Genomic DNA, 23,283 nt, shown 5'->3' with positions numbered 1-23,283 from the left:
CATTTTACATTTTCACCAGCAGTGACTGAGAGTTCCTTTTGTTCCATGTCCTTGTCAACATTTAATTTTATCTGGTTTTTTTTTTGTGGACTTGGCCCATTCTTAGTAGGTGTGCAGTGCTCCCTCTTTTTAAAAACTTTGCTTTTTCATGACCTTGAATTTTTTGAAGAGAAATGATGTCTTTTTAAAGAGAGAACTTTTAAAAATATACTTTAAAAATCATTTTAGAGAGAGACATCAGTTTGTTGTTCCACTTATTTATGCATTCATTGGTTGCTTCTTGCATGTGCCCTGACCAGAGATTGAACCCACAACTTCAATGTGTCAGGGCAATTCTCTAACCAACTGAGCTACCTAGTTTGGTAGCGCAATCACATTTATTTTGTAATAATTTTAGATTTACAGAAAAGCTGGGAAGATATGTAGAATTTCTGTATACCTCTCACCCAAATTTGCCCTGTTGTTAACATTTCACATGGTACATTTGTCAAAAGAAAGACACCAACATTGATGCATTGCTTTTAACTCAACTCCGTGTTTTGTTTGGACTTCTGCAGTTTTTTATTCATATTGCCTTTCTGTTTCAGGATCCAGTTCAGGGTAACCCACTGCATTTAGATATCATCTCTCTGAGTCTTCTCTGATATTTGACGGTCTTTTCTTACCTTCATGACCTTGACAATTTTGAGGGCTAGTAGTTATTTACTTTGTGGATTGTCCCTTCTTTTGGGTTTGTCTGATGTTTTTCTCACTATTTAACAAGGGTTATATGTTTTTGGAAAGAATGCCACAGAATGCCATTTTTTCATAATTGGTATATGTAATATCTACGTACCACTGATGATGTTAATCATGATCACTTGGTTAAGGTAGTGTTTGCCAGGTTAAGTAGTAATATTACTATTTTTCTTTTCCTTTTTTAAAAAATACATTTTATTGATTATGCTATTATAGTTGTCCCAATTTTTTTTCTTTGGCCCCCTCCACCTGGTACCCCCATTCTTTCCATGAATACTCCCCCATGGTTCATGTCCATGGATCATGCATATAAGTTCTTTGGCTACTCCATTACTTATACTATTTTTAACATCTGCCTGTCTTATTTCTACATACCAATTTGTGCTTTTTAAAAAATATATTTTATTGATTATGCTATTACATTTCTCCCACTTCCCCCCTTTTATTTCCTTCCGCCCTGCGCACCCACTCCCACTCACATTCCCCCTTTCAGTTCATGTCCATGGGTCATATACCGTATTTTTGTTTTATTTATTTTTTAAGTATATTTTATTGATTATGCCATTACAGTTGTCCCATTCCCCCCCTTCATTCCCCTCCACCCTGCACACACCCTCCCACCCACATTTCCCCCTTTTAGTTCATGTCTTTGTGTCACAAGTTCTTTAGCTTCTACATTTCCCATACTATTCTTGCCCTCCCCCTATTTCTCTCCACCGTCTATGCTACTTATTCTCTGTACCTTCTCCCCTACTCTCCTCCTCCCACTCCCCTGTTGCTAACCCTCCATGTGATCTCCATTTCTGTAGCTCCTCTCCTATTCTAGTTGTTTGCTTAGTTTGCTTTTGTTTTAGGTGTGGTTGTTAATAACTGTGAGTTTGTTGTCCTTTCACTGTTAATATTTTTTATCTTTTTCTTAGGTAAGTCCCTTTAACATTTCATATAATAAGGGCTTGGTGATGATGAACTCCTTGAATTTGACCTTATCTGAGAAGCACTTTATCTGCCCTTCCATTCTAAATGAAAGCTTTGTTGGATAGAGCAATCTTGGATGTAGGTCTTTGGATTTCATGACTTGGAATACTTCTTTCCAGCCCCTTCTTGCCTGTAAGGTCTCTTTGGAGAAATCAGCTGACAGTCTGATGGGTACTCCTTTGTAGGTGACTGTCCCCTTATCTCTCGCTGCTTCTAGGATTCTCTCCTTCATTTTAGTCTTGGCTAATGTAATTATGATGTGCCTTGGTGTGTTCCTTCTTGGGTCCAACTTCTTTGGCACTCTCTGAGCTTCCTGGATTTCCTGGAAGTCTATTTTCTTTGCCAGACTGGGGAAGTTCTCCTTTATTATTTGTTCAAATACGTTTTCCACTTGTTGCTCTTCCTCTTCTCCTTCTGGTACCCCTATAATTCAGATGTTGGAATATTTAAAGATGTCCTGGAGGTTCCTAAGCCTCTCCTCATTTTCTTGAATTCTTGTTTCTTCATTCTTTTCTGTTTGGTTGTTTCTTTCTTCCTTCTGGTTCACTCCTTTGATTTGAGTCCCAGTTTCCTTTCCCATCACTATTGGTTTCCTGTGCATTTCCTTTCATTTCAATTAGTTCAGCCTTCATTTGTTCCTCTAATTTGTGACTAAAATCAACCAGTTCTGTGAGCATCCTGATCACCAGTGTTTTGAACTGTTCATCTGATAGGTTGGCTATCTCTTCGTCACTTAGAATTATTGGCTCTGGGGCTTAGAGGTGTTCTTGAGCCATAATGTTTTGGTCTGTTCATGCCTGTTACGTATGAGGGGCGGAGCCTTAGGTGTTCACCATGGCGGGGCAACCCAAGTCACTGGGTTGTGGTGCTATATGTGGGGGCGGGGTCAGAGAGGGGCAATGGTGGTTCCCCCTGCTGCTTCTAGCTGCTAGGGCCTACATGGTCTATCTCAGTGCTTGCTCCTTCGCCTGGTTTATCTGTGCGCGAATGTGTGACTGCGGTCAGCCAGCCATATTGTGCACTCACTGGGTCTGCCCATTGCCATCCCACACCTGGGATCTGGCAGCTGCTGCCTGTGCGCCTGGGTCAGTCTGGTTGATTTTTCCTGTGCAACCCTGCTCCGCTAGCCGCTGACTCCACCCCTCTTACTGGTCTGGCTGAATGGTTTGTTGTTGTCGGACTTCTGTACAGTTCAATTTTCTGTGTTTTGGTTGCATTTTGGTTACTCAAACTTTGTTGTCTTTAAACTTGGTTGTGTGAAGAGGCACAGTGTTTCCACCTATGCCTCCATCTTGGCCGAAAGTCCTGCCCCAGCACCTTTTCAGTGGATGCTTTTAGGGTTTATTTCCCGTCACTGGGGCCCTGGGTTGCATAGTCCGTCTTGCTGCCTGTTTTTGCCTAGGTTATCTGAGCACGAGTGTGTGACCATAGTCAGCCCTGTGCCACCTGCGCTCCCAGGCCTGGCTGCCACTGCCTTTTCCTGCTGCGACCCCGTCTGCCACCCACTGACTCTGCCCCTCTTACCAGTCTGGTTGAATGGTTGTTGGACTTTAGTACAGTTCAATTTTCTGTCTGTTCTGGTTTGTGTTTTTGTTTCTAAATCTTTGTTGTCCTTAATTTTGGTTGTGCGAGGAGGCACAGTGTTTCCACCTACGCCTCCATCTTGGCTGGAAGCCAAGTGCCTCCGCATATACTGTATTTTTCAGACCATAAGACACACCTAGGTTTTAGAGGATGGAAATAGGAAAAAATTTTTGAAGGAGAAAATATGATAAAATATATAATAATACAAATAACATAATACTTCACCAATGTAAATGTAAACAGAACTCAACAGCAGCATTAACAACCATTATTTCCCCCAAATGGGGCCGGGGTGCATCTTATAGTCCAAAAAAAATACGATATATAGTTTTGGCTTCTACATTTTCCATACTATTGTTAACCTCCCTGTCTATTTTCTACCTAATGTTTATGCTACTTATTCCTTGTACCTTCCCCCGCCACTTCCCTGCTGATAACCCTCCATGTGATCTCCATTTCTGTGATTCTGTTCCTGTTCTAGTCGTTTGTGTAATTTGTTTTTGTTTTTGTTTTAGGTTCAGTTGTTAATAACTGAGTTATTGTCATTTTACTGTTCATATTTTTAATTTTTTTCTTGGATAATTCCCTTTAACATTTCATATAATAAGGGCTTGGTGATGATGAACTCTTTTAACTTGACCTTATCTGAGAAACACTTTATCTGCTCTTCCATTCTAAATGATAGCTTGCTGGATAGAGCAATCTTGGATGTAGGTCCTTGCCTTTCATGACTTTGAACTCTTCTTTCCAGCCCCTTCTTGCCTGCAAGGTTTCTTTTGAGAAATCAGCTGACAGTCGTATGGGAATTCCTTTATAGGTTACTGTCTCCTTTTCTCTTACGGCTTTTAAGATTCTCTCCTTCATTTTAATCTTGGATAATGTAATTATGATGTTCCTTGGTGTGTTCCTCCTTGCGTCCAACTTCCTTGGGACTCTCTGAGCTTCCTGGACTTCCTGGAAATCTGTTTCCTTTGCCAGATTGGGGAAGTTCTCCTTCATTATTTGTTCAAATAAGTTTTCAATTTCTTGCTATTCCTCTTCTCCTTCTGGCACCCCTGTGATTTGAATGTTGGAACGTTCAAAAGATGTCCTGGAAGTTCCTAAGCCTCTCCTCATTTTCTTGAATTCTTGTTTCTTTATTCTGTTCTGGTTGAATGTTTCTTTCTTCTTTCTGGTCAACACCATTGATTTGAGTTCCAGTTTCCTTCTCATCACGTATGGTTCCCTGTACATTTTTCTTTACTTCACTTAGTGTAGCCTTCATTTTTTCATCTAATTTGCAACCATATTCAACCAGTTGTGTGAGCATCCTGATTACCAGTGTTTTGAACTGTGCATCTGATAGGTTGTATATCTGTTTGTCACTTAACTGTATTTTTTCTAGAGCTTTGATCTGTTCTTACACTTGGGCCATATTTTTAGCTTGGCACACCTGCTATGTAGTAAGGGGTGGAGTCTTAGGTGTTCACCAGGGCTGGGCAACCTACATGGCTGCCTTGTGATGCTATATGTGGAGGAGGGGTCTGAGAGGGAACAGTACCACTTGTTCCTCTCTTTACATGGCTGCCTTGTGATGCTATATGTGGAGGAGGGGTCTGAGAGGGAACAGTACCACTTGTTCCTCTCTTTGCTGGTTTTCAGTCACTTCCCCCACTTCCCATAAGCAAATTGTGCCCTTCTGGTCCTGATTCCCAGGTGGGTGGGCCTGTGTATGTTCTGGAACCCTGTGGGTTCTAGAACTCTGTGGGTTCTAGAACTCTCCAACGAACTCTCCTGTGAGGCTGGGGCTTTCTCCCGCCACCTCAACTCCCACCGATGTTGTTACTCAGAGGTTTGAGGCTTTATTGCCCCATGTTGGAACTCTGGGTTGCACGCTGTTTCTCACTCCCCAGTTGTTCTTCCTGGTTTATCCACACACAGATGTGGGACCACCCACTTTGCCAGCTGCTACTTTGCTGCAAGTCCTCTCCACCTGGCTGCTTGTCTCTGCTCCTCCCACCAGTCTGGATGAATGCTTCTTCTTTAACCCTTTGGTTGTTGGACTTCCATACAGATCAATTTTCTGTCAGTTTGGTTTGTTTTTAAATTTGTTGTTGTCTTTGTTTTGGTTGTGTGGGGAGGCACAGTATGTCTACTAATGCCTCCAAATTGGCTGGAAGTCCAATTAGTGCTTCTTTATACTTGCACCTTTCCCCTCATTTTCCCCCTTCCCCCTCCCTGTTGACATCCCTCCAGATGATCTTCATATCTATGATTCTGTTTCTATTGTGCTTGTATGCTTAGTTTGTCATTTGGACTCAATTATCAATAGTTTTGAATTCATTGCCATTTCAATGTTCATTGTTTTGATCTTTTTCATGTATAATTCCCTTTAGCATTTCATATAATGATGGCTTGATGATGATGAACGTTTTTAGTTTTACCTTGTCTGGGAAATACTTTATCTGCCCTTCAATTCTAAATGATAGCTTTGCTGGCTCAAGTATTCTAGGTTGTAAGTCCTTGCTTTTCATCACTTTGAATACTTCTTGGTAGTCCTTTCTATCCTGCAGTTCCTTTTGAGAAATCAGCTGCCGTCTGTGGGAACTCCTTTGCAGGTAATTGTCTGCTTTTCTTTTGCTGTTTTTAAGATTTTTCTCTTTATCTCTAAATCTTTGGCATTTTAATTGTGTGTCTTGGTGTAGTCCTCTTTGGGTCCATGTTGTTTGGGACTCTCTGTGCTTCCTGGACTTGTATGTCTACTTCCACCACCAAATTAGGGAAGTTTTCTGTCTATTTTAAAAAATAAGTTATCAATTTCTTTTGTTTTAAATATTTTATTTATTTATCTTTAGAGGGGAAGGGAAGGAGAGAGGAAGAGAAACATCAATGTATGGCTGCTTCTCGTGCATCCCCTGCTGGGAACTGGCCCCTGCCAGGAACTGGCCTGCAACCCAGGCATGTGCCCTGACTGGGAATCGAACTGCGATCGTCTGGTTTGCAGGCCCATGCTCAATCCACTGAGCTACACCAGCCAGGGCTTAAGTTATCAATTTCTTGCTCTTCCTTTTCTCCTCTGGCACCCCTATGATTCAGATGTTGGTACGCTTGAAGATGTCCTAGAAGTTCTTAAGCCTGTCCTTTTTTTTTTAATTCTTTTTTTTTCTTTTTGTCATTCTGATTGAATGCTTTTTCCTTTCTTTTGTTACAAATCTTTGATTCGATTCTTGGTGTCCTCTTCTCCACTGTGGTTCCCTGTAGATTTTTCTTTATTTCACTCAATGCAACCTTCATTTCTACCCGAGTCTTTTTTATGCTCTTGAAGTACCCAATGAGTTCCTACAGCATCCTGATAACTAGTGTTTTGAACTCTACATCTGTTAGGTTACTTACCTCCATTTCATTTAGTTCTTTTTTTTGGAATTTTGTTCTTTTATTTCATTTGGGCCATATTTCTTTGTCTCCAAATTTTGGCAGCCTCCCTGTATTTGTTTATGTGTATTAGGTAGAACAACTTTTACTGCCTGTCTTAGTAGGGTGGCCTATTGTAGAAAGATGCACCTGTTAAGGTGTATGGGACTGAGCCTTAGGTAATCACTGGGCTGGGAAAACCCATGTCACCACTCTTTTGCTCTCTGGTCTGGGGGAGGTCTCAGCAGGGACAATGCCTCTGCCTCGCCCCTGAAGTTTTTCCGAGAGGAAGCTGTCTCCTGGCACTAGCACTTCACTTTTTCCCCAAATGCCACTGGTGCCCTTCCAGCTGTTGCCCTGGTGCTGAATCCCAGAGTGGGGGGGTCTGCATGAGTCCTAAGACTGTTGCAGGCCCTTTAAGAAGAGTCTTTTGAGAATCCGTGTTTCTTCTACTGACCCAACCCACACTGGTTTTCACAGCCAGAAGTTATGGGGACTCATCTTCTTGGCACTGGAGTCCTGGGCTGGGTGGTCTGGACTGGGGCTGGGATCCCTTGCTCCTGAGGTATCCCTCTTTTTTTTATCCACTACACGTTGATGTGGGACCACCTGTTCCTGTCTCCATGCTTCCCTGTGCTGCTCTGAGGAGTTTCCACTCCTCTCTGCCTCTCTGTGCTTCTCCCCCTCCTCCAGTGTGGATGAATGGGGTTCTTTAGATCCGTGGTTGGACTTCCACACAGCTCAATTTTCTGACAATTCCAGGTGATAATTGTTTTGTAGTCTACTTGTATTTTTTGCTATAGCTGTGTGGAGGCATGTTTACCTACCTATGCCTCCATCTTGCCTGGAAGTCTATTTTTTCTCTTCTATACTTATTCTTTGGAAGTGAGTCATTAAGTCTAGCCCACCCTCTAAGTGCAGGGCCTAAGTTCCAATTCCCAGTGGGAAGAGTATCTACATATGTTATTTGGAATTTTATAAGGAAGATTTAGCTCTTCTTCCCCCATTTATTTCTTTATTCAACCATTTATATCACTATATATCTGTTTTATACTTTGAGTTATAATCAGATTCTATGTTACTCCTTTTTTTGCTCAAATTTTTCCAACTTTGACCATTGGGAGCGCTTTTGGGTTGGCTCCTGCTCCCCTTTCACATGCCCCATTCTTCTTTTTCTTTTTAAACATTTCCTAACTTACAGGTACTGTAAGATGCTCCAAGCTCATCTTATATTTTTCCTGCCCTAACCCTAGAATCAGCAATTTCTCCAAGGAGCCCAGGTTCCTTTTATTGGACAGTGGCACATGGAAACTGAAATATGGGTGCTCACGGTGTTCATTGCCGGGGGTGTCATTGTTCCTAGGCGTACTCAGTGGATAGAGCTAGGTAATATATGTACGTATATTCACTCTGCACACATATATACTACACATACATATAATTGTTTCTATATCATTCCATATGTGTTTGTTTATATTTAGCTAAAACTGTATGAATTCATACAGTTTTCTCCAACTTTTAGAGGAAAGTTATGTCCCAAAGAAAAGTCCTTTTTGTAATGTATTTTTTGCAGAGATCTAAATTTTTAAAACTGATAATACTTTTTCACAGAAAATATTGTTTTCCATGACTTGATAATAGCAGTTGTTTGTTCCTGGGATATGAGCTTTGTTTAGAGATGCAGTGAAAGCATAATTCTGACTCAGTTGAAATGTCAAAGACATTTTTGCATAGATATGATGTCAGATGAGCTATGGTGACCTGTCTCTTCAAACATGACGTGTTATTTTATTGGGATAAGAAACCTGCATTTTTTATAACTTAATTTCTTAGAATTTTGTTAGTAAAACAGAATTCCCAGTAATTCTAAATTTTTTACTCCATAAAGCTGAGAAGAAGTTGAGTAGTTTCAAGTATTTCTTTGAAATAAAACTCATTTGTTTAATGTGAGTGCCTTTTTTCTCTTTTCAATCATAAGACAAAGTAGAATTTTCTTTATCTGAAAGTCAACTACAGGAAATAAATTTTAAAAGTCTTTTCAGCAAGTATCACGAATTTTATTGACTTCCCTCAAGTAGATCCTATTTCCTCTTTATACACGATTTTGTGCACAATATTGCTTGGTTCTTGAAATCAAGAGCTAAAATTGGAAAGGGGCACTGCTACTAACTAACTAGAAGTTTTAACTTGACCACAATGATCAAGGTAGGAAAGCTACAAAATATAAAACATTAAAATTCAGAAAGCCAAACTGAAACTATTTAGTTTTGGTTCAAGAGTTCCACATACCTCTGTGTCACTGGATATTGAGGGTATCGCTTCATTCATTGCTCGCATGAATTATCCTGGAAAGTTTAAATGATTATCACTCTACTTTGGTTAAGACTAAGAGGTTGTGTTTTCTTTGATGGAAAAAAGTTACATAAAAATAATTGGTGTTTCAGGACTAAATCTCTGATACTGACAAACTTTGCTATCTAGAACATCTCATTCCCTCATTATTTTGCTATTTTTTCTTTTTTATATATTTTTGTAGCACTTATTTTTTCATTTCATGTTCTTATCTACTGCATTATAAAGTTTTACACTTGTACATATTAGAATTTTTTTCAGTACTGTAATTACATACTTTTCTCTTGATCCTTCTTTTGCAATATGCTACATTTTTTTTTAAAGAAGTAAAAAGTCTTTTGAACATCTCCCATTCTAGAACTAGCATTCTGGGTGCTTCATTTAAGAGTAAAGACCAAAGTTTTTCTATTTCTAGTTTCTTGATTTAGGTGTTTTTTTTTTTAAAGATTTTATTTATTTATCTTTAGAGGGAAAGGGAAGGAGAGAGGGATAGAAATATCAATGTATGGTTGCCTCTCGTGCGTCCCCTGCCAGGAACCAGGAACTGGCCTGCAACCCAGGCATGTGCCCTTGACTGGGAATCGAACTGCGATTGTGTGGTTCGCAGGCCCGCACTCAATCCACTGAGCTGCTATACCAGCCAGGGCTTCATTTAGTTTTTAAAGATTTTATTTATTTTTAGAGAGAAAGGAATGGATGGAGAAAGAGACAAACATTGGTTGCCTCTCTTATACCCAGGGGCTCAACCCACAAAGCCACACTAATCACGACTTGATTTGTTTTATTAACCATGGAGAGTGTTAAATCTTGTCAAATGCTTTTTATTACATCAATTGATATGACCATGTGGGTTTTATCTTCATTTGGGGGGGGGAAGGACAGTGTTATGGTGTGCTGCCTTGATTAATTTTGGTATTTTGAATTATCCTTGCATTCCAGGAATAAATCCTACTTGGTTATGCTATATAATCCTTTTATTACAGGGTTGGGCAAAAGTAGGTTTACAGTTGTTTGGATGGAAAATAATACAATAAATAATAAATACAAGATTAAGCTCAAGATTTTCACCTTCCTACAACTGTAAACCTCCTTTTCCTCACCCTGAATACTGTTGTATTTGGTTTACTAGCATTTTATTGAGGATTTTGCATCAATATTTATTAGCGATATTGGTCTATAGTTTTCTTTTCATTGTATTAGTTGAGTATAAGCTATAGGGAGGCCTGCTCGGAATGTGAAACTGACTACTTGGTGCCACCAATTGTGCTAAGTGTGACTAAATAACTTAGAAAACTCTTCTCAGTATTATGTGTATAGAGAAAGAAGTACAGTTCATATTTCTGACTTCTTGAATCAGTCTTTTTACCACATTACATTCTTTGCCAGGCATAAGAGGTTGATGATTAAAATTTTGCTTTTTGAACAATTGTAATTGAACAACAATTTAAAAAAAAAGAGTTTCTGAAAAAAAATTTTTGCTTTTTGAGCGGCTTGTGTGAATCCCTACTTTTTGACCTGGGGACAAAATATATTCTACCAGGGTTAGTTGCCTGAAAAAGGGAAATGATGGTAGAACCCACGTGTGTGTAATTATGGTTGTAAATTATTAGTGCCTCTGTCATTCCCACTGTCCCTTAGCAAAAGGGACTCCCCATTGTCCCTTTCCCTCCAGCCTCTCTACCCACCTCCCCAGCCCCTGGCATCCACTACTCTACTTTCTGTCTCTGTTGGTTTGCCTGAACTGGGCATTTCCTATGGGAGTATACAACATATGGCCTTTTGTGGCTGGATTCTTTTACTCATCATAATATTATCAAGGTTAATCCACATTGAAGCATGTACCAGTACTTCATTCCTTTGTATGGATGAATGATATTTCATCATATGGCTATAACACATTTTGTTTACCCATCCATCAGTTGATGGATTTGGGGGGTTGTTTCCACTTTGGAGCTATTATGAATAATGTTGCTATTACCATTTATTTACAAGTTTTTGTATGGACATTTATATCCCCACAACATGGTTTGTGTTCTCTTTCAGATGCTTTCAGTTCTCTGGAGAATAGGTTGTTAATAGTAAATATTTTCTAATTTACATGCTCACCAACAATGTACACAAATTTCAGACCTCTTTTTTAAATGAATTTTTTGTAATATTGGACATAATATTTACAAAAAGTTTTTTAAATGTCTTTTCTTAGTATTTTTGTAATGTTCTTTTTGCTTCCTAATCAAGAGAATTATACTATTGCAAAAGATGTTTAATATATGACTTGCTATATAAAGACATTGTTGAGGAATTTAGTTAGGCTGACTGACAGATGTGTAATGTATGTTTTGGGTTGTTGTACTTACTCGGGTACATTTTGTTGATCCTCGTAGCTTGTTGATGCAGACAGAATGACCAGACTGACTACTCTTGGATGGGATTTGAAAGAGTCATTTTCATTGATGTTTCCCTTTGAAAGTGTTATAAAATAGCATCTAAGATTCTTACCAAATGACCATTGACTGGTTTGTAAATAGAAGAGTACAGTACAAACCATTAATAATAAATTGAAGAAAGAACTGGCTTTAATTTATAGGTACAAAACTAGAGATCCATACTGGAAATTAGTACCAAGTAATAATCCAGTTACACTTGAACTCTCATACATTACTGGTGGAGGAGGAGTGCAGAATGGTTCATACAGCCACTGTGGAAGACGGTTTTCCAGTTATGTGTAAAATTAAACATACACTTATTATACTACCCTGCATTCCCACTCTTGGATATTTGCCCAGGAGAAATGCTAACTTGTGCTCATACAAAAATCTGAAGCAGTTTTTTCCTTAATTGCTAAAAACTGGGAGCAGTGCACATGTTCTTCAACTGGAAAATGAATGAACAAAATAAGTTGGATCATACAATAGAATACTGCTTAGCAATAAAAAAGAACAAATTGATATGTGCAGCAAGCATCATGGGTTATCTCAGTTGGATTTTACTAAGTGAAAAAAAAAAACCAGACCCAAAAGACTGCCTACTGAATGGTTCTTTTTATATGACATTGTGGAAAAGGCGAAATTGTGGAGACAGAATAAGAATCAGTGCACTGATTGCCTGGGGGAGAGAGGTTGACTGCAAAGGGGCACAGGGAATTTCTTGGCTACTGGAGATGTTCTTGATTTGTGGTGATGGGTACATGGCCCTATGTTGGTCAAAAGTCATATAACTGTGTACTAAACAGTGGATTTTACTTTAAGTTATACCTCAGTAAACCTTACTTAAAAGCTCTTAGCTCAAGGAGTGTCTTCTCTCTCTCCCTGATTCTCAGTAAGAGAGAATCAGGCTGATTCTAACAACCAGAACATGGGGAGTTAGGAACAGTCAGTGGGAGGGAGCTATACACTTGCTTTTTATTGTGTTTTTTTTTTTTTTTTAGATTTTATTTATTTTTAGAGAGAGGGGAAGGGAAGGAGGAGAAAGAGAAGGGGAGAAACATCAATGTGTGGTTGCCTCTCAGGTGCCCCCAACCAGGGACTGGTACATGCCCTGACTGGGAACTGAACTCGCAACTCTTCGGTTTGCAGGCCAGCACTCACTCCACTCAGCAACACCAGCCTGGGCTGCATTTTAGTTTTAAAAGGAATGTGATAGAAAAGCTACACAATAAATACAGGGTGGGGCAAAAATAGGCTTACAGTTGTGTGTATGGAAAAGATACAATAATTAATAAATAATAATACAGAAATAGTGTTTCCCATACTTACAACTGTAAACCTGTTTTTGCCCCACCCTATATTTGTTAAACATTGTATGTATTATTTACCAAATATTCATATATACCACTGTATTTTAGACACTGTTGTGGGTACTTTACAAATATAAAACACTTAAGCTATGTAATTCTAATAACACAATGAGATAGGTAGTATGACTCTTCCCAGTTTACATATAGAAGACAGAAATACAGAGAGGTAGGTATTTGTCCAAAGCCACACAGCTAATAAATGGCACAATCAGGATTTGAACTAAGCACTCTAATTCCAGAGTCCATGCTCTTAACCATGGACTTGGCTTGTTTCCTTCCTTGAATATGCTCTAATAAAGAATACCAGTATTGCTTAAAACTTCTTTTTCCTTTGCTGGTTATGTATGCACTAAATATTTTCCTGTGCTTCATTTATTGCAGAAAAAACATTACAGTAGGGAAGGATTTTTTTAAAAAAACATAAGAAATGACATCTACATAATACATGAATTGTTATCATTTTCCCATGTTCTCTTCTATGTTATACTCATATGCATAAGTAATATTTACTAAATCATTTCCTAAAGTTTTCATTTTGCCATTTTAAGGAGAATATTACTACCTTAACTTGTTGAATTATGAAGGTTTTACGTGTCCAGTTTAGTCACTTCATTCTATCGTAAAGAAAAGAAGCAGTAACCAAAGTAAAATAAGCTATGTTTGGACTGTGATATCTGGAAAGGTATCTAGAATTATTTGAAAATACTGTAGTTATATAAAATGTATATGAATTTGGAGCAAAAGATAGAAATCCTTATGATAATAATCTTGAGTTCTGATGTCAGAGACTGAGCTGTACAGTCAACAGATTTTTTTCTCTAAATTTTTAATTCACTAATAAGCACTGCAGTGGGTATTAATCATTTGCATGTATGCACTATAGTGTGCTTATTGAAATGATCGGGATTCCTGTGTCAAAGTGTTGGTCATACATTTTATGACAAATATTCAGTATTCATTTTTTGCACTGAAAAAAAAGATGATTAAGATACTGGGTTGGACAAAAAGTTGTTTTTTTTCCCATAAGATGGCTCCAGCCTTAGTTTTCTTTAACTTCATTTGAAACAATTTCGTTAGATTATATTGTGATAGCTGTCATATCAGCATGCATTTTAAAAAAACTTCTCAGCCCTGGCTGGTGTGGCTCAGTGGATTGAATGTGGGCCTGTGAACCAGAGGATCATGGTTCGATTCCCAGTCGGGGCACATGCCTGGGTTGCAGGCCAGATCCTAGCAGGGGATGCACGAGAGGCAACCATACATTGATGTTTCTCTTCCTCTCTCCTTCCCTTCCCCTCTAAAGATAAATAAATAAAATCTTTTAAAAAATGGGAAAAAAACTTTGCAAAAATGGTGGATTTTTGTGTAGCCCTTTTAATATTGAAGATGGAAGAAAATACACAACATTTTCAGCATATTGTGCTTTATTATTTCAAGAAATATAAAAGTGCAACTAAAATGCAAAAAAAAAATTGCGGTGCATGGAGAAGGCACTGTGACTGATTGAATGTGTCAAAAGTGGTTTGCGAAGTTTCATGCTGGAGATTTCTTGCTGAACGATGCTTCACAGTTGGGTAGACCAGTTGAAGTTGATAGAGATCAAATTGAGACATTAATTGTGAATAATCAACATTATACTGTGCAGAGATAGCTGACATACTCAAAATATCCAAATCTATAAAGTCATTGATGAAAATGAAAAATGTGTCTTTTATTTCATGGAGAAAACCATACGGACTTTTGGCCAACCCAGTACATTCGAGTCCTTGCCCAAGTCCTTCCACAATCTAATGGAAGGCTGCTCTACAAACCATTATTACCCTCAGAATGGTGTGATGCGCTTGATGGAGATATAATGAGAAAAAATGTTTTTTGAATTTATTGTACTTTTTTACCACTACCATTTATTCTCTTAATCCCTCCTCCCCTTTGGAAAGAAAATCTTAATTACCTAACTCAAACGTATCATTTACTTAGCCTTAAATTCTCTGAGACCTTCCAAATAAAGGTAACCTGGGTCTGCTCCCTAATAGAGCTGTTTTAATGCCTGTCCTTTGGAATCTAAATTTCTACTCAAACCTCTGTTTGTGATGATAAATGTTAGGGCATTTATTAATGGGCTTTAGCTTCACTAAATTGAGTCCCTTATTGGTCTGGTGGTGATTGAAGGCTTTAGTAAGTTGTGTTTATTAACTTTAAATGGAGTATAATACAGACTTAAAAAACACACAGCCCTTGCCTGTGTGGCCCGGTTGTTTGAAGTGTCCTCCTGTAGACCAAAAGGTCTAGGCTGGGTTTTATACCCACCGGGCCCTGGTTGTGGGCTCAGTCTCAGTCGGGGTATGTATGAGAAGGCAACTAATCAATGTTTTTCGCATCCATGTCTGCCTGTCTATCTCTCTCCCACTCCACTCCTCCGCCCTTTTTCTTTTTCTCTCTCCCTCTCTAAATGCAATGAACAAATGTCCTCTGGTAAAGATTAAAAGCACACACACAACACACACACACACCCTGAACAGGCAGCCCAGTTGGTTAGAGCGTCATCCAGATAAGCCAAAGTTGCGGATTGGATCCCTGGCCATGGCACATACATGAATCAGCCAATGACTGCATAAATGGGCGGAATAGCAAATCGGTGTTTCTCTTTCTCCTCTCCCTTCCTCTCTCTAAAAATCAATAAATACACATACAAATCTTTCTTGATATGTGAAGGAGACATAAAATGCAGTCAAACCTTATAAACTGAGATTGAGAAAAAATTCCTTCTGTGAAAAAAAAAATTAAAAATCATTGATAACCTGTGGAGAGCTCAGAGACCACTACTTAACTCTCTGAGATATTATTAATTCAGTGTCTCCTAGAATTTTCTCAACTCTTCATATTAAATTAGATGAATGAAAATTGTATTTGCATGCAAGATTCCTTATCTAGATACATAGATTTGTAATGAATCTTGGCCAATCTTGAAAGATTACATTTTACTCACAAGAAGAGTGTTGTTTTTCTATTTCATCTCCTGTTACTTTCCTACCCATCTTGTATCATTGCGTGGGATTCCCTGTATTGAGAGAAGAGACAGGAGTCAGTGAAGGGGTGAGTGAAGCAGTACCAGCAGCCAGAAATCTTTTCTGGGCCTCTGAGTTGCCATTTGAAAAACACTGACTCTCAAGTTAAAGAAGTAAGCAGCGTACACGATGGGTTCTATATATTTACCCTGATGCTTAGGCTGTTTCCTGCATCAATTTTTTCACCACTGGAGGAGAGATTAGGATTGTGATACTAGGAATTGATCATCTCCTTTGTTTTTGGAACATTACCTGTATTGCCACCAAAAACGAGGTCCACCCAACCATGATGGAATCTTACTGGTTGGTCCTTAATTTGCCTTAGAAACTTTGTGTGGGAAGAGGCCCCTTAGTCCTGCAGACCTCTGGGCGAAGGGCAGCGGCCCCTTTAAGCTATTAGCGTTTGCGGGAAGGGGCCCAGGAGGGGCCGTCTCTCAGCACGCTCTGGGCCCCGCCCCTGGAGGAGGTAGTTCCCAGCAGGCCAGCAGCACCTCTGCTGCCGCCTGCCTGGTATTCTTGCTGATTCTGCTCGGACTTTAGGGCCTCTCCCAGCCTGGGGAGGGAGCGTAAGTGTCAAACTGCGGGCGGGGGGCGGGGGGAGGGGGAGTCCAGCATCCGGTGCCCAGGCCGGAAGCCCTGGTGGACAGTTCAGGGGACTTTCCCGGCTTATCAGTGGCTAAGGCCGGCAAAAAAGCATAAACAATGCCGGTTGCTGTGAGCTAAAGCCTGGGGCATCTGCTCTACTTCTGGGTGGTGGCAGCGGCCCTAGAGTGCTTGTTTGGTTGTGCAGTGATTGAGCAGTACCCACTACCTGGCTTTGCCTCCCTGGTTCCTACTTAGAGTAAAGAGGGGATTGCTTTTACCCGAGTATAACCTTTTGAGCTGGATGGTTGCAGCTGAATCCAGTGCCCTTGAGCCTTGGGTCCTTATCCTGGGATTTGGAGACCTGAGTGGTTTCGGGATGAGTAAGCGTTAGGTTTTCACCTACCGTGGTACAGTTGAGAAGTAACTCTTAAAGTTGACCTAATTCACAGCCAGGTTTAGTTTACAGCCTCCCCAGAGGCCCGTGTTGTTGTCAGGTCCACCTTTTGGAGACATGACAGTGATCATCTGTTAGGGAGAGTCCAGTTAACTTTCTTTCCTGCTGATGTGTAAAGAGACAGCTCTTTATAGCTCTTCCCCTTCTCTGAAGGAATTTATGAGAGACCACCTTTCCAGGACTAGAACAGCAAGCATACCCAAGTTTGTTAAGATAACTTGCTAGAGAAGCAGTTCAGGTTTCTGGCTCCCTGATAATGCAGAATACTCCAGCAAGAGGATAATTCTTGTCCTTGTTAATGGGAATTACCTGGAGGCAGTGAGTTTCAAAGGAAAGGGCTGGCTGGAGGGAAGCATAAGGGGACTAAATGGTAACTGAAAAAATACAATAAAGAGTAAATAAAAAATAAAAATAAATGGAAAGTGAAGGAGGAAAAAAGAGGAAAGAAAGCCTTGTCATTTTGTTACTGGTTACCTAGAAATTTTGTCTGGCTTGGCCAAGTAATAAAGCTCTTAAATTTTTATGCTAGTTACATAATTGTTATACTTCCTTAATCCAGTTATTTGTTCCTAGACATGATTTGAGCCATTTGTGTATTCTGTTTTATCCTTGTTTTATAATTATTTTCTTTTTTGCAGTGAGACTATCATCACATCTCATCCATCAATCATTCAAAGATGTTTTTCGAGTGGGCAAAAAATTTCCTCAAACTTCTCTCAGACTCATTCTGTGCTTCTGCAGTAGCATTTCCTTAGCCAGAAGTGAGAGTCTAGGAATGGTAATCAGATCCAGATCTTTTGTACTGTGATAGTGAAGAGCTTTTGTAGGTCAAAGGCTTGGAAATTAGCCATAAAATAGTTCCATTGCCATAGCTTCTTCCCAAGTAGAAAGCTAGAACAATCTGTTTAGTAGCTGTATAATTATTCTTACAGACTGTCAAGGTACAGGAAAGGTACCCTTGGGTACTGAGAAAGACTAGTGGACTGGGAGACAGGAAGCATAGGTTCTAGAGCCAGCTCTAACATTATTCACAACTTAATCTCTTTGTGCCTTACTTCTGGTTGGTTGACAAATGAGAAGATTCATAGATTGCTTGAGTCTGTTATGATAGTATATAATTTGTATTTAGTAGGTAATTTGTTATTTAATTGAATACAAAACTGAAAAGTCAGAGAGTTGCAATTCTAAGTTCTGCCTTTATGTGTGACTTTAGAAACATTTCTTAACTTCTGGTCTAAAAATAAACAATTACATCTAAACTTTTTCTAGCAGTAGTGTGGACTGTATGGGATTTTAGGTTTTTGAAAGACATTTTAGATACATCAGTGGTATAAGATTATATTTCTATAGAACACATGTATTTTAACTGCCCTCCTTACCTTTGCCTCTGTTTTAGGCTAGGGTAAAACCTAAGAGATCTGACTAATTTAAAGTTTCTAAATATTTGTAATATGGACTAGACTGAACCATAGCAAGCATTATATGTAGTATTTCAAATTAATTTTATTAATGCTTCTGTTTGTTGGCAATTTTATTCATTCTTAAAGCATCAAACCTTGCTGTATAATGAAAACTTGATTTTCTGTGTCTGTGTTTATAAAATCCAGACCCCTGTGTTCATCCCTGCTGCCATATTTCTGACCACTTGAAGATTGTATTTCTCAAGTCTGAAACCAAACTTACCATATTCCTTACCTCTCCTTCACATCCCCCAAACAAACAACCTAGAACTTCTTTTTGACATATTCTTCTGTCATTGGTACCATTGTTCCCCCATCACCTAGACTGGGGCCTCCTACTAGACTTCCTACTCATACATCCTTAGTTGCTAAGGCTTATTGATTCTACTCCTTTAATGTAACTCCCTCAGTCTCTCCTGTTCACCTCCATTCCTACTTCCAAAACCCCCTTTTTGGCTTCTATTTATCTTGCCCTGGAATATTGCAATAACTTCCTATCAAAACTTTACTTTCTTTCTCTTCCAATTCACTCTACATAGACTTTTCTAAAGTAGGTAGGATCACATCATTGCCCTGCTTCAGTTCATCAGCATCCTTTGCTGTTTAGCTTAATATTCAGCATCCTGCATGATCTGACCCTGATCTACCTTTCTGGGTTTTTTTATTTTTTTATTTTTTTTAGATTTTATTTATTTATTTATCTTTAGAGGAGAAGGAGAGAGGGAGAGAGACATCAATGTATGGTCGCCTTTTGTGCATCCTCTGCTGGGAGTTGGCCTGCAGGGAACTGGCCTGCAACCCAGGCATGTGCCCTGACTGGGAATCGAACCTCGATCCTCTGGTTCGCAGGCCTGTGTTCAATCCACTGAGCTACACCAGCCAGGGCCCCTTTCTGGTCTTACACTCCAGTAAATGGAGCCAATTAGTGTTCCCCAAACATGCTTAAGACTTTTCTACACCTGAGACTGCCTTTCTTATTTTCTCAGTCTAGAACATTTCCTCATCCACTCCTGTTTTGGTTTGTATTTGAAAAAGCGCACCTATCATTCATCACTGAGTTCAGATACCATTCTTTCTATGAGATTTTCACTAACCATCCCTCCCTCATTGGTGGTTAATCCTGTCTTTGAATTCTCATAACCTTCATTTGTCCTTTGCTAATGTCACTTTCCATATATACTGTATTTTGTATTATGATTATTTACACATATTATTTGTACTCCTATGAACTCCTTGAGCATATAATGGAAATTCAGTGAATGAAAGTTTTAGGTAAAATTGGAATAGAGTAATTCTTTATTATTAGGTCCTACTATGAGAAGGGACTCTAACGTTTACAGCCAACCTATGCACCTCTAAAGTGATTGGTAGCTTTAACAAATAAGTTTTATTTCTTTAGAACTTTTCTTACTAAACTTTGTTAGTTTGGGTTTTTTTTTTTTAATTGAATTCAGTGTTTTTTAAGATTGGCTTTTTTTAAAAGATTTTATTTATTTATTTTTAGAGAGAAGAAGGCAGGGAGAAAGAAAGAGAGGAACATCAATGTGTGGTTGCCTCTCACTTGCCCCCTACTGGGGACCTGGCCCCACAACCCAGGCATGTGCCCTGACTGGGAATCGAACTGATGACCCTTTGGTTTGCACTCAATCCACCGAGCCAGGGCTCACAGTCAATTTTAGAATATTCTTACTACTTCAAAAAGAAACCCCACACCCCCTAGTCTTCTAATATCCTCAAACACCTCAGCCCTAGGCAACCACTGATCTATCTATCTCCTGTATCTATAGATTTGTCTATTCTGGACACTTCATATAAATGAAATATACAATATGTGGTCCTTTGTAACTGGTTTCTTTCACTTAGCATGTTTGCAAGGTTCATTCATGTTGTACTATGTATCAGTACTTCATTTTTTTTATTGTGGCAAAATAAACATAAAATATACCATCTTAACCATTTTTAAGTGTGAAGGTCAGTGGTATTAAACATATTGATAATGTTGTACAACAATCATCACATCCATCGCCACAATCTTTTCATCTTATAAAACTTTATACCCATTGAACAATAACCCTACTCCATCCATCTACTGAAAATGACCATTCTTTCTGTCTCTATGATTTTGATGACTCTAAGTACTTCATATAAGTGGAATATTAGAATATTTGTAACTTTGTGACTGGCTTATTTCATTTAGCATAATGACTTCAAGATTCATCCATGTTACAACATGTCAGAATTTCTTTCCTTTATGGGGGGGGGGAGAATTAAGGTGTTTTATTGACTATCTAATTTGAATCTGCTTACAACAAAAACTATCTAATATGTAAAGTAATGAATGAGTTTCTCCTAAGTCATTATTGAATACAAATTAGTTGTATTCCCAACTAATTTGTATTCCCAACTAATTTAATCACAGCTTAACACTGCGATTTAAGAAGAAAGCAGGAGAGTGTGCAACCGCTCTAACACACAGGATTAAAGAAAGGTAAAAGTACTTTGCTTTGGTAACTCTAAATATACACATAGAATATTTACCAGATCTTCCCTGTAGTGTGGCACTGCTTAATTTCCAAGTATACAGTCATTCCAAACCTTAAGGAAACATTAAAAATGTTCCAGGCTACTTTACTGAACATTAATGAATATTGTGTCTTTGAGATGTTAGAGCTAGAAATACTATTGTTTTTAAAGTTAAAGGCTATGGAAATAATAAAAGTATCATTATTTTGTTTTGCTTAATCCTGTAGATGGCTTTAAAGGGATCAATTGTGTTAAAAGGAGGCTGATCTCACAGAAATCAGTTCTGGAATGAAAGCTATCCTCTTGGAAAAATGTCAAAATTTATAACATTTCCAACCAATTCATATTAATCTAATCACCTATTTCTAAACAGTTTAATCAAAGGGGTTCCTCTTTAACATTCCTCTTATTCTATACTGGCAGTTGGAGCGGAGCCCCTATAATGCTATCGTGGAAACGTTTCTCTAAGATCTGACCCTAAAAATGACATTCGTGTTTAGTGTTAAATTGCTGATCTCTAAAGAATAAGGAATCAAAGGCATTGAGAGGCACAGAACTGATATTTTGGTCAGGGAGGAGGAAGATTAAGTTGTAACTCTTAGTCTCTTCTACAGTCGAGTTCTAACTATACCATAATCAAGTCTCAACCAACTCCTGATTAGCTCTCACCCTTTGGGAATTACATGGTATGCTGTGATTAGATACTGAAGAAAATAAAAACATTTGAAAATAAGTGAGGAAATAGAAACATGGAATTTCTCACAAGACTCTGGATCAAAAACCTTTACGAGATCTTTTGAAAATAATCACTATTGGTGATCTTATTAATGCACACAGATCATCACTTTGTTTAAACTGTCATGTTAACTTACCAGTGAAATAGTAAACAAACCAACATTTTAAACAGTTTTATAAATTGTCTTGTTGTTGTTACTGTCACTTTCAACAATATACAAAAATAATGCTACTGGACTATCTATCTATCCCGTCTCCATCTCCTGCGAAATCCTGAACCCTGGAAAGAGACTGATCATCAGTCTTCACTGTAGATGTTCCCTGCAAAGGGCAGGTGCATGTGGCTGCCAGTGACACTGGGCAATTGAGATAAGTCTGGCAGGCTCTGGATCCTGGGACCTGAGTTCTTTGCACACCAGGGAAACTGACTAGCCTGTGCTTATATTCTTCTAATTTATGCTCTTTCTCTGCAAGGGCTTCCTTTTTTGACAATGAAGAAAATCTGCTAACATTCGAGTGAGTTGCTTCCTATCATCTATTTCAGCTGCAAATCTGCCATTGTAATCTGCAGCAACGTACAAATATCCTCTACTATTCTAGAAAGCCTTTCTCCAGATTCTCTATCTGTGATCTAATAGAGATGCTTCTTGGACTTAAACAAGTGAAGAAGCTATTCTATGTTGAACTGCCACATCACCTGAAGCAGCATTTACTAGATCTCGTAATGTTCTAACAGGATCTAGAGTCTATGGTGGTTCACTTGGAGACCCCAGAGAGGAACAGTTTTCATTTTCATCCACCTTTATCTGTTTGAAACTTCGCTTCCTAGCCTTCTTATGGCTGTACAGAGATTGCTTAAATTGTTCTAATACATCGTTTCCATAAACAGACCTTTCCTCCCTGTCGGATAATACTCTTCAAAGGTGTTTCTTATGACTTCATCAGTTTCACTTGAAAAGTGCTTAAAAGCCTCCACCTTAATTGGTGCAAAATCCTTTGTAAACTCTGGCCCCTGCCTTTTGCTGTTCTGAATGACATCGTGGCTAGGTAAAGAAAGGTAAGCTTCCTGTCTGGTGTGGCTTTAGGCAGCCCCTGTTCCCACAGGGTGACGATAGGGCCAGAGTGCTTTAGGTGGTGGTGGATGAAGTATGAGTCACAGGGACAAGGTTGCTCAATTCTGACAGCTTGTTTTCCAGTGCTGCCTCAGAGGAGACAGAGTCCCTCGAACACTGCATTCACACTGTCCCACACAGTGGGGCAAGGGGAAGAGAGTTTTACCGAACTCACTGTGACCTTGACCCCTCACACCACCTTTCACTACACTACATCCAAGCTACCATGCAAAACCCAGAATTTCTTTACTTTTTTAGGCTCAGTAGTATTCCAGTGTATGTGTATACTACTTTTTGCTTATCCATTCATCTGTCAATGAATACTTGGGTTGCTTCTGTATTTCGGGTACTGTGAATAACGCTGCTTTGAACATGGTGTACAAATATCTCTTTGAGAACCTGTTTTCAATTCTCTAGAAGGAGTTTGTGAACCAGTACACATCTTTGAACCACACTTTGAGTCGCTCTGAGTTGTGGTACACTGTGTGGGTGAATTTCGCAAATGAAATTTTAA

General features: G+C 38.9%; 1 protein-coding gene and 1 pseudogene across 4 annotated transcripts in view; one reads left to right on the top strand and one right to left on the bottom strand.

Moving 5' to 3' along the window:
• Positions 1–23,283, top strand: part of CKAP5 (cytoskeleton associated protein 5) — a 94,091-nt gene that overhangs the window by 5,771 nt on the left and 65,037 nt on the right. The window contains exon 1 of one of the 4 annotated variants that reach the window (XM_037028015.1): positions 16,367–16,466. The exons of the other annotated variants lie outside the window; for them this stretch is intronic. The gene's annotated coding sequence lies outside the window, so the exon portion shown is untranslated. Of the gene's footprint in view, positions 1–16,366; positions 16,467–23,283 lie in introns of those variants that run through there. 4 annotated transcript variants of the gene reach the window in all.
• On the bottom strand, positions 21,786–22,892 carry LOC118974519 (regulation of nuclear pre-mRNA domain-containing protein 1A-like; annotated as a pseudogene).

Source organism: Sturnira hondurensis, unplaced genomic scaffold (genome assembly GCF_014824575.4).
Source record: "Sturnira hondurensis isolate 20B ecotype Veracruz unplaced genomic scaffold, ASM1482457v3 Scaffold0019433, whole genome shotgun sequence".
NCBI lineage: Eukaryota > Metazoa > Chordata > Mammalia > Chiroptera > Phyllostomidae > Sturnira > Sturnira hondurensis.
The sequence above is the reverse complement of the archived record's forward strand: the minus strand, read 5'-3'. Positions and strand labels throughout refer to the sequence as shown.